Consider the following 13,012-nt stretch of genomic DNA (forward strand, 5'->3'; position numbering starts at 1 on the left):
TACGCTATCAGCGTAAAGCTCGATGTCGTCATCAGAGGCGGACCGGAACATCTCCCAGTCCGTGTGATCAAAACAGTCCTGTAGTGTAGAGTCTGATTGGTCCGACCAGCACTGGATCATTCTGAGGGTGGGTGCTTCCTGTTTCAATTTCTGCCTGTAAGCGGGCAGAAGCAGAATGGAAGAGTGGTCCGATTTGCCAAATGGTGGGTGGGGGAGGGATTTGTAGCCATCCCGGAACGGAGAGTAGCAATGGTGCAAAACCCGGTCCCCTCGTGTGTTGAAACTAATGTGCTGGTGATATTTTGGTGCGACTGATTTTAAACTGGCTTTATTAAAGTCCCCGGTCACAATGAACGCGGCCTCAGGGTGCGCGGTTTCCTGCTCACTTATACTCCCATACAGTTCCTTGAGTGCCCGGTCTGTGTCGGCTTGTGGGGGAATGTACACAGCTGTGATAATGACTGCTGTGAATTCCCTCGGTAGCCAGAATGGTCGACACAGAAGCATAAGAAATTCCAGATCAGGAGAACAGAAAGACTTGATAGAATGTATGTTCCTCTGATCACACCAGGATTTGTTGATCATAAAACATACACCACCTCCTCTAGTTTTACCTGAGAGGTCTTTCGCTCTGTCCGCTCGGTGCACGGAGAACCCCGCGGGTTCAATGGCTGAGTCTGGAATCTCCGCAGACATCCAAGTTTCCGTAAGGCAGATAATGCAGCAGTCCCTTGTATCTCGTTGGAAAGAGATCCGCGCTTTCAGCTCGCAGAGCTTGTTATCCAGAGACTGAACATTTGCCAGTAGAATAATGGGTAGCGGGGGTCGATTTGCACGGCGTCTTACTCTGATGAGAACGCTGGCTCTGTTTCCCCTTTTCCTCCTGCGTTTCCGCGGCCATGCTGCCCAGACAAAGAGCTCCGCTTTCATGTTTGTAAACAGCGGGTTGGCATTGAGGAATGTGAAGTCCGGTTTTCGGTTTTCGTAGACAATGAGGCAGACAACATCCAAGACAAAAAACATAAGAATTGTGAACAAAACAAACAAAACATTGCTATGTTGTGTCGGAGCTCGCAACGCAGCAGCCATACTCGGCGCCATCTTGAGTCCAAAAAATAAATAAAAATACAGTACATCCTTGTTTCTCCAATAACTTGTTAGAAACAGCCCAAGCCATGATACTAGTTCTGAAGTGACATTTTTAAATTACTAACGGAGGCTTGGATACATCATTTGTTTTGAACCAGCAACAGCAGATTCTGATCCGTCGTGTAAGAAAGTAGTTCCATGCACAAATGTGTTTTTTTTCTACCCGTATTTGGTTTTTCCTAATTTTTTTAAATGTACTTGTTACTTGTTGTATATAAGCAATATCACACTCGCAATCATGCTATATCACGATATATATATATATATATATATATATATATATATATATATATATATATATATATATATATATATATATATATATCTTCAATAGGCTGAAAAATATCAAGATTTATTTTTTGTGGCCATATCGCACAGCCCTACTTCCGGCGGGTAAAGGCACACAGGGTTTTTGTTGTATTTACAAGGTATGAGGGTTGACACAATAAATACTTCTGAGGATGAAATAAGCACTGGATTTGTCAATGTTTGCCAGGTCAGTGGCAAATTAAAAATGTATTTTGTGTTTTGTTTGAGGCACTTAGTAGCAAGTAAATTGTATGTCTATATAGTGAAGTAGACTGTCTATATAAATGTCTTTATACATTTTCCATTATTTTCTGTACTGCTCACGAAGACTGCCACACAATTGCTGTAATATTTTTAGATATTTATTTAATTTTGTTCACACTAGTCTTTTATTGTGGCACATGATATATCATGTTTCACCACCCCTAAACGGCACATAAATCCGATACAATCTGTGGCTAGTCACTTTGCATGTCAATCTGATGGTCTCTTCCTGTCTAAGTGGGCGGTTTTTGGCCGGCAGCTTTGTCTAGACCATACATTTTGCTGTTTAGTTAAAAGTCTGGCTACGCAAGACTAGGGAGCATGGCCAAACATGTCATGAGAGAGGCGTGTCAGTTTCCGAGGGAATGAAATTCGGATTTTCTTTCATCACAGAGTGGGAAATATAATAAAAGAGAGTGATGGGTGAGATCGACACAGAACGGGACAGTGTAGGATAGCCTGGACATGTTCCTGTCCACTGTCCAATGAAGAGGTGTTTAATGAGAACTTGAGGAGAGGAAAAATGACAGCGAGGGAGTGAAGGAGATGCTAGACCAGAAAAATTGAATGTGGAGTGTAAGGTAGAATGAGAGACAAATTTGGAATATAAAACTGGTGGGGTATTAAATATTAATCTTCCTCAGGTTTGGTAGAGCTGTACGTCTCTCTCCGCAGTACATTAAAACACTCAGCAAAGGGTACGAACCACAGGAGAAAATTTAGCTCACACCCATGAACCAGCACGAGTACACACACACAAACACACACGCAAATAAAAGCAGATTTACTCTAATGAACTGTCATCCACAAGCATGAACATTTTAAATCAGGACACACCTGGGTCCATGGGCATAACACACACACACACACACACACACACACACACATATACAAAGTGAGCTGTCACATTCAGATATGCAAAACATCTCACATAAACTTTCTGCACTCAAACTCATTATATTACATCATTCTAAGACCTTCAGTCAGTGAAACAGAACTTTGCATCCAACTGTGCACTGCCATGTGTTCTGAGGATATACACATCCCCCATCTATTTAACTACAAACACTCTTTTCCCATTTTCTCCTGCAATTTACCTCTGCATCCGCACACTTCCATAATGCATGACTTCAGAGAGAAAGAGATAGAAGAATCTATTGTAATTAACTTTTTTGTTAGTGCTTTTATAATGCTTTGGCAATATTATAAGTCTTTATACTGCCATGTAAAGGCTAAAACACAGTAACTACACATTTAGTCAAATCTGAGTTATGACCGTGATCGGGTCTCTTAGACTTTGATCTGTCATGTGAAAGATGGCCAATGGGTTTGTCTCAACTACGTTCAGATAAAAAAAAAAAAAAAACAGTGTGAAATTGGTGGTACAAAATCCACTCCAAAACCAAGTAACTCTGAAGCCATTATTCTCAGTTTGAATGTTATCGTAGTTACTGCGTTTAGTGGGGCAGTTCAGTTGTGTCATTAAAACTTAATTGACTATTTTTTTCCACCTGTATAATATAGCAAACCAAAATCTCCATACAGACTTGCCCTTTAAAATCCACAAGATCCACTTTATACTGAAAGATGAATGGTTAAGAAGATGATGGGCAGGGCAAATCAAATGTCCTGGATGAACAATAACAGTTCCCAACCTGTGTGTCATTACCCCAACTCTCCAGTTCCCATCTATTGCTTGTGTAATGCAATATGTAATTCAAGCAGAGCCATTCACTTTTATAATAAAAGATAGCCTTGCAGACCAGTGTGGGTCAAGGAGAGTGTCTGGCCCGCATTAGATAGAAATAGGAAACGAAATGGGAGATGGGTTGAGCTGTATGTGTCAAAGGTTTTTCTCATATAGGTCTTACTTTAACATAATAATTATGTTTTATGCATGTATATACTTTATGTATACAAGGTCAAGTAGGTCATGACAGTGATTGTATATGATAAAGGTAAACAAAAACACAATAGTCAATTTTCTACCCTCAGGCCGAATGGTTCTCGTTGTGAAACTGTGCCATTCCATGCTGATCCGGGTCAGTTGGCACGTTTACGGCTTCTTTTTCCACTGTGGTGCTTGAATGTACACAACAAATATGTCAGTTGGCAACGCCGAGAGAGATAAACATTGGAGCAAGTGCGCTATTGAGGCTGATCGCATTTTCCAGTTTTTAGGACTGCTTTTTCTGTCACAAAAAGGAAAGCAAAGACAAAAGGCGAGAGGTTTACCATAATTTTCTGAGGGGCTGTGCATGCCACCAGACACGAACACACAGAAAGGTAAAAGTTCCCGGAGTAGCTAAAAAGGACATTTATTGACAAAATATTATACAATTAATGTAATTATATAATATATGAGTTTTAATGAGCTAGCTAGTGTAATCTACCTCCCTGACTAAAAAGGTGTGTAGAAAATAAATGACTATACTTGTTAAACTCTCATTATATAATCCGGAAGATATACCAAACATACACTATACTAAACTTTATAACAAACTTTATCAACCTCACAACAGCAAACTTTGCCAGCTGTCTAGAAACAAATTAATTACCTTGGTGTTGGCAAATTGACAATCTTGAGTCGCCACGAACTAAAGCCACTCAACAAGCACTGTTAAACACTGTAAAGCACAGTTAGCTAACCATGCTGAGAAATCTGGGCCGAGAACGGTTTGTAATCGTTCCGAACCATGCTCAAGTGGAAATGTTACTATAACCGTTCCTCACCTTGCTCAGAACCATTTTGCCCAATGGTGGAAATGCAGCTAATGTCTTTTTGTGTATTTGAATAGACACTTAAAATATGAACAAAATAAAACCTGTCAGGGAAGAAAATGGGTTCAATCAAAGTTATTATTAAAACAAATTCTCTATTGGTATCATAGCATTCAGGAGTTTGTGCACCCTGCCTTTGCTGATATTGACCCAGTAGTGACCAGCACTTATCTTCTCTTATAATACTGCATGATGTGGGAAAGTGCACATAATAGGAACTGTGGCCATTCCTCCATATAAAAACCTTCAGTCAGTTTTCAATAGGTTTATGTCTGGGAACTAGGCACTAGAGAAGCTTCATTCTGTTATTATTAAGCCCAGTTTACGGATTTAGAGGTATACTGTGATCAATATCTTGATCTTAGCCTTCTTGTATATGCTAATTACTATATATTAACAGGCTCTTTAGAAAAAATAAACAACAACAACATAATCTCCAAGAAAATTACATGTTGCTTCCAAATGTTCATTTACCCTGAAATCCCGAAATACTTACAAGTGCCATCACCTATCAATGTTTTTGCATCCATTTCATTGTGATCACCTTTTCCTCTATCCTAATGTGTGTGTTGTGCGAGCAATCTCTGAGACACAGGTTCTGGTCCCATGGAAACCAGGACGTTTTTGTGTTCACATAAACAATGGTGAGCGTGATTTAGAGGTTGCATTTTCGTTCTAAATTGACATTTACTTTACTGAAGGTTAGGTTTAGGGTTGGGGTTTGGGTTAGGGGGTAGAGTTAATAAAATATACATTGCTGTTGACTGTATTACATACAGTAATTTAAATTCACTTTTGGTGCAACTTTGTGGACATTTTACCAGAAAACTGGAGCTCACATGTGCCCATATGTTCAACAACACTTCCAGCTTCGGCCACTGGGGGCAGTAGTTCAAATTTCAGTAAGCACAGATCGATTTCAGCAGCAGAATTTTCAACCTAATTTTGCCAAATTCAGCGTGATCATTCTGGACAAACGGCCCCACAACATCACAAATTCAACTTCATGCTTCACGATAGGGACTGATTTTTTTCTCTATGACTTAAACTCTTTATATGTCAGACCCTCATCTGGTCTTTGTTGTACAATGGCTGTATTTGTGTCTTATATGATCCTTGAAACTGTCTACAATCAGTTCCGATCATGTTTGGCAAACTCCAGCTGCATTTCCAGTTTGAATACAACAAAATCTTTCTTAAAAAAAAAAAAAAAAAAAAGCCTTATAATCCATAAGCTAGTTTTATTTATGTTTTACTACAGGCAGCTTGAAGTTTCAGACTTTTTGTAAAGAATGAAAAATGACTAGAAAGGGGGAATCCTTAAGGGAATAAATTTTTTGTATTTGATTTTTTTACCATCCAAATGACTTTATATTTATAGTAAAGCATTTATTTTCAGCTATAGGAATTGGACTAGTCAGCACACCTTCTTCTTGGGAAAAAAATAATTACAAAAATGGACATACATACTGTAGGAGTGGAGCTGCAATGCTGGATTTATGGCCACCATGACTAGACAATAAGTATAATGTGGTCCTCATCACTTGCTTCCAACACTGTACCATTTTAATGTCCCCCTTTGGCCACATCCTCTTGTGAGCCTGGATGAGGGCCAGGTCAACAATAACTGAAAGGTAGTTGTTCTCTGGCACACCACTGTATGTAATGTATACTCATAATGTTTGAAAACTGAGCTCCATATAGGGTACATTGTGGGGAGTGATAGAGTCAGCACTTCACCCATTTCCCCCCTGACAACAATTGCTCAGCCTTCTGGGAAATTCATATGGTTAAGCTTACTCCTGATTAAAAACCCTGCAGTCTCTCATTAGTGCCCTGCTGCCTTGCAAAACGAAAGAGAGCAGAGCTATTGATCACATTAGCATAAAAAGCCACAGTTGCAGGTGACCTGAACTTATTGTTCTTCCACAGAAGAATAATGTGGGCAGCAGACCTCTCTTTAAACCCAAAGTTACAACCTAGCTTGGGCTCCATGAATACTACATTATCATGGCCACCTGTGCCATTACTGCACTGGCTGTGGGTCAGTAATGAAAGAACAATGTAATAGTCAGAGGTCAGACAGAGACTGGCATTCGGTCTCTGACATGCACCATTTGACTTCCCTGTTCTCTCATTCTTTCTATTCTTTTATTCCTCATGTAATATCAGCACTCAATCATGGACACTGTTGCAGTAGAAATAGTACAGTCTGTATGTTACAGAAATCGAAGATGGGAGACATTTTATTTCAAAGCTGTGGTAGTTGATTTTTGACATTTTGGGCATTATGGCATCATGTTATGACCCATTATGCCTTTGGAAATCAATTCTCAACTCTTAGCCTTCTACCTATATTCATAAAATGTACCAAACCTTTGATTATATACACTATATTGTCAAAAGTTTGTGGCCATCCAAATATCACACTAATATGTGCTTGTTGAGCATTTACATTCAAACCCATTGGCATAAGAGCTTCCACTCTTCTGGGAATGTATTTATTATTATATTGTAACATGGCTGCTGGGATTGTCTCCCATCCAGGCACTGATGTGGCATTGTCATTCTGGAATAAAAAAGGACCCACCCTTTAGACTGTTGCCATATATTGTAGTTGGAAGCACGCATATCTATAAAAAGTCAATGTATGCAGTAGTTTTAATGATTTGTCTTCACTGGAATAAAGGGGCAATGCCGATATGGGGTATCCACATACCTTTGGCCATGTATCACAGTTTAATCCTAAACTTTACCAACTTGTATACTGGGGCAAATAGATGTTAACCTCATTTTAAGTCTTTCTGAAACCGTGAGACTAGGTAAGTGGTTCTAAGCTTTTTATTGTTTCTCATTACCCAGAAGGAAAGACGCTGATCTGCTAAATAGAATTAGGGAAGCACCAGTAGCTGTATTTAAAACTGAGGCCATAAAAGATTGGTAATCTTAAGCAGATGCACAGTTTGTGAACCGTGACAAAAGCAGTGGAAAGGAATGAAAAAGTGAGTGTTTGTCCTTTATCAAAGTCTGCAAGTTAAGGACATTCTGTATGGAGAGAGAAAAAAAGAAAGGCGAAAATGAGCTGGCTGAATTTTAGAGGTCAAAAACAATAAGGGCAGAAGATAATTAATTTTATTCGATCTCTCGCACTCTCTCTCTATCACGCTTGCATTCATTCTCGACTGTTTAGAATTAGGACTGAAAGCCTGTGCCAAATTCTGTGTCAAAAATAATTAGGAAGAAAAAAAGAAAGAATAAGAAGTTAATGCAGTATTAATGATGCAAAAACTGGCTCTCACAAACACTCAAGGGGACACAAGTGCTCCTTCACTGATGCATTTCAGTTCACTGTAAACCCATATGCACAAGCGCACACTGACATCTCTACGCCGTGCCAGCCTCCAAACCCAGACGCGAACAAGCACATGAATACTTAAATGTTTTCCTGGAGTTTTTGAGTTTATAATCATGTTTGGAGTGAACATGGTGGCAGCACAAATGACTATGGTGACCTAAATTTTCTGATTGCTGTTGCCTTTTTGGGACAATGGAGAAATTGTATTTTAATTATTCTGGCCCTAGATGCAGCCTCAGATCAATGGGAGCTTAAAACCGTGATGATCAAATTTCTACCTCATACTTCTATTAAAGGGATAACCATAGTTCACCTAAATGTGATAATTCTGTTATCATTTACTTACCCTGATGTTGTTCCATTTGAATTTATTTCTTTCATTGAACACAACAGATGTTTTATTTTATTAATTTTTTACTGCATTATTTTCTTTGTTCTTCTATAATGCCATGTGGTTTCTCATATTTAACATTTCAGGTGAGACTTTTTAATGTGGATAACATGCAATAGAGTGTTGAGGTGGGATTGCATTAAATGAATCACAGTGGGAAATGTAAACCCCACAGATTGGTTTCAATGCAAGCATTGTAATGAGAGTAAACAGTGTGCATGAGGTTCCCTTTAGACTGTCTTGCATGGTCCATTACCGTGAGTAATTGTCCTTTGGCTTTAACCCATCACACATTCTCCAAATCATTTGAGGGTACCTGGAAGATATACATAGCCAATTTATTCCTAACGCCTGCTTCATTTTCCCTTTTTATTCCTATTTTTTTCTTCTTGTCTCTTTCTTTTCCAGTCTGGAAACCCTTCACAGGATGATTTTCTTGCATGTGTGAGACAGGGTTGGTTGGAAGTAGAAAGGGGGCACATTACATCCTTGCCACATTAAACAGACATTCCAGCCAAGAAGTGCTTTTAATACTGGAACAAACAGGGGTGAATTCACTAAACAGTTGCACCACTTTTGCGTGCAGTGTTTCTGCACAAAAACGTGTGTCTTAACCACCCTTTTAAGCAAAACCTCTATTTTATGTATATTAGGCATATTAAAAATTGCACCTTATTTACAAAAGTCAATGCTATTTACTTGGTGGAATTAACATTGTGCTGTTACCACCCACAAAAAGCAGTAAATGGAATTATGTTTAAAAGGGATGTACGTATGTGTACATTTTCAATTAATCATGGCAGCAGTAATTCATGAAATGATAATCAAACGATGGACAATAAAGCATTTGAACCGGGTGTATATCAAATGCACATTTTATTCGAGTGCATTTTGAGACTGTTAAAGAGCCTATTTAGTTGCCTGGATAGCAGTGGTGGAGAGATGCTGTTAGTGGTGGGGATTTTAAATCATCCCAGTTATTTGAGTCTTTTGAATCTGTTCACCAAAAAGATTAGTTCAGATTTGCGACAAATGACAATAGAAGGCTACAAATGATTTTTTTAAATGGTTTAAACGAGTTTTTGCATTAAACCAAAAGCATCAAGTTATTATGACCAGAGCAAGACTAATTATCCTTTATTAAAATGTGCGTGTCTACAATTCTACTAAGAGACTTCAGCACTGCAGAGTGTTTAAGCATCATAAGCATTTCCCGACAAATGACAACAAAGCATATCTCTCGCATTGTGAACTTCTAAGCACAAATTGTTATCAAGCTATACAAAAAAGACAACAATACTAGCCAAATATATACATATATATATATATATATATATATATATATATATATATATATATATATATATTTATGGGTTTCAATAAAGTTCATATGTCAGATGTGTGGTCAACACTCATTCTTACTTATTCATAAGTAATCCAACAATTTTCTTGTTGAACGAGATTGCTGAACTGAACGAATAACTTGCCTCCTCCTCTCTTTCAGCAAGTCAGCAGATCTTTGTTCATGAACAAGATGACTGATTCATTCATTTTGTTTGTAAGCTAATGTGCCTGTACGTTCAGTTCGTATACGAATGACTCAAATGACATGGTTCAGTTAAGGGGTGTGTTCGTTCAGTGGGTCAAACCAAAGATATGCTTCTTCACAGCACACATTTGAATGCTATTTGCTCATGCTAAAGTCAGTCTTTAAAAGCAGGACAAAGCAACACAAATTTAATTTGCATGTCTACAAATGTACAAAGACACTTTAAAAAAAAAAAAAAGAGTTTAAACACCATAACCGTTTTCGCCACAAATGACAAGAAAGCAGATCTTATTTGTTTTATATTTTGTGAAATGCTGGGCTTAACTTTTACCAAGACATAGAAAAAGTGTGTACACTGTGCACCAAAGCATATTTCCATTCATAATTCATGTCATTTTCACTGAACTTCTTCAGTCATTTTTACACATTCATATAAATTGGGGATTTTGTGCATACCTATAAACTTGAAAAGTATTTCACCCCTTTCTCTCCTTGTTGAACGTGATTGACTCACATGCCGAACTCAACGTATGACATGCTACCTCTCATTCAGTCAATCAGCAGACGCTCAGATTGATTCCTTCATTTTGTTTGCGAACGAGTATACCGAGTATATAGTACATTCAGTTTGTTCATGAAATTGTCTCATCTCATTCAGACTCAAACGTCCGACTCGACTGGTTCAGAAAATTTTTCAGTGGGTAAAATCAATTATATGCTTCTTCACAACCCACACTCAAATGCTATTGGCTCGTGCTATAATCAGCCTTTAAAGCCAAGAAAAGCCACCAAAGCAGTAGTCTTTCACTTTAAACTACAGCTCATTGGCTTCGAAAGGGAGAGATGTCAGTGAACGAGAAATATGAGTCAGTGTATGGAGGTGAACGAGAACGACTCATTCACTTAAAAGATTAATCCACAAAGACAGATTTGTTCATGAACGAAACATCACTAGATGTTTTACAGTCCTTGTAAAGTATGCCAGATCATGGTAGTTTGCATCCTCCACAACAGCATTTAGGACTGACCTACGAGATCAGAAATAGTTTTCTGCAAATTGCGTTAAACAGATTTTTTGAGCCAGTTAGCAACATTACCTGATTTGTTTAGTTCCAAATGTGTGCAAATGAATGACACCATCATCAAGCACAAATCATTCTTAGTGAATTCCATCCACAGTGTTTTCCCCAGACAATGTTTGAGCAAAATAAGATTGTGTGGTATAAAATACAAACAAGCATCAATGTTTTGTAATGTCATCTAGTTGTTTCTGTCTAACTCTTTCTTTCTTTCTTTCTCTCCAGATTGCTAAGTGTTTGCAGACAGCAGAAGTGTGTTTTGTGTTTTGTTTCTCCTCTGCTGATAATGAAGCACCATTTTCACATGAGGAGAGAGTAAGTATTTCATTTCTGTGACTGTTGCCACATGTGCATGCTGAGCTATTAATTACCTTGGTTCACTGTATGTCTTTGAAAACTGCCCCTCTGTGCTGCCATGGAAAGCCATTCTCAATTTCAATCTTCTATCAGGTATCTGGCTGAAATTACACGAATGTCATTATAATGCCCCCCAAAACCCTCACCTCAAAGGTTCCCATGCCTCTCATGTTCTTTGAAACTGTTCTTTTTATTCTCAAAAGTTTGATGTGCATATGTTTAGCAAAAAGAGAAAAAAAGAGACTCTATGTAGGGGTCTTTACATAATATTTAAAAGGGAGAGTTCACTCAAAAATTGTAATTCTGTCATCATTTACTCACCCTTATGTTGTTCCAAACCCATATTACTTTCTTGGCTTCAATGGGACACACAAGGAGATGTTAGGCAGATATCTTTTTTCCGTACAACTGTGGCTAACATTCTACCTAACATCTCCTTTTGTGCTTCACAGAAGAATTAATGTAATATATAGTAGGTTGATGCTGCATAACACATGATACTGGAACATCATGGGATGGTGGGGTATGGTTTTGTGGTTGTCCCTGGTCAGTCAATTATTCATGGAGCTGACATAATGCCACGAGAGAATGCTGCCTATGTTTGCTGAGAGTGGTCTTTGACTAAATCTCATACAGTGAGATATCACTCATGCAGTATGTGGAGAGGTGTGATTAAGACACTGCCTCAGAAAGTATAGATAACAGCTTAGGACATGGTAGGACAAGTGAGGTTGTAAATTGTCATTACATGGGTAGTGTAACGATGCTGGCAGTGCTGGCAATGACGATGACGTAGTGTTGAGAACCCAAGTGCAGTTTATTTACAAAGTGAGAACCAAAACCCTAACTATAAACGTGAAACATGAACTTGTCTTGTCTTGAGGCGTGGGGTGTGGCGAGAAAGGGCGAGGGGCATGGGACCAGGGCAGAGTCCATGGGGGGTGGAGCCATGAGAGGCTCGAGGGGCAGAGCCATGGAAGGCGGAGCCGTGAGAGGCTCGAGGGGTGGAGCCATGGAAGGTGGAGCCGTGAGAGGCTCGAGGGGCAGAGCCATGGATCTTGGTGCCCGGAGAGTAGCCGAAGACTCGAAGGGCCAGGGTGGAGCCGATGGCAGGGAGGACCAAGGCAGTGCTGGAAGCTCGGAGGAGCGAGGCGGAGCTGGGGGAATCGGAAGACTGAGGTGGAGCCGGTGGGACTGAGGACCAAGATGGAGCCGTAGGGAAGGAGGTCCCCAGTGGAGCTGACAGATCGGAGAGCCAAGGCAGAGCCAGGTGACCGACAGACCAAGGAGGAGCCGGAGGGACGAGGGACCCTGGCAAGGCCGACAGGCTGAAGGACCACAGTGGAGCCGAGGGAATGCTGAGCTGAGGCAATGTCGAGGGGCCGACAGGCCAAGGCGAAGTCCAGGGCTCGGAGGGTCCAGGAGGGTCGGAATGCCGAAAGTTCCCCTTGCCTGCTCAGGAGAAATAAGGGTGGGTATAAGGGTGGGAACCATCTCCAGGTCCAACTGCTCAGGTGTTGCTGTGACATGGCATGGAGCAGGCTGAGGCATTGCTGTGACGTGGCATGGCGCAAAAGATGGCGCTAGCTCAGCGACCATGATGAGGAACTCTGGCTTGGCGGCCATGACGTGGAACTCTGGCTCGGCGGCGGCCATGTCGTGGAACTCTGGCTTGGCATCCGCCTCCCCCACAGTGAACGTGGAACCAATGATCTATAGGGCGAGGTCGATATATTGAGCCAGGCTGAGGGAACTGTGACCGCCAGGCATCAAGGAGG

This window comes from Myxocyprinus asiaticus, chromosome 34, assembly GCF_019703515.2.
Source record: "Myxocyprinus asiaticus isolate MX2 ecotype Aquarium Trade chromosome 34, UBuf_Myxa_2, whole genome shotgun sequence".
NCBI classification, from domain to species: domain Eukaryota; kingdom Metazoa; phylum Chordata; class Actinopteri; order Cypriniformes; family Catostomidae; genus Myxocyprinus; species Myxocyprinus asiaticus.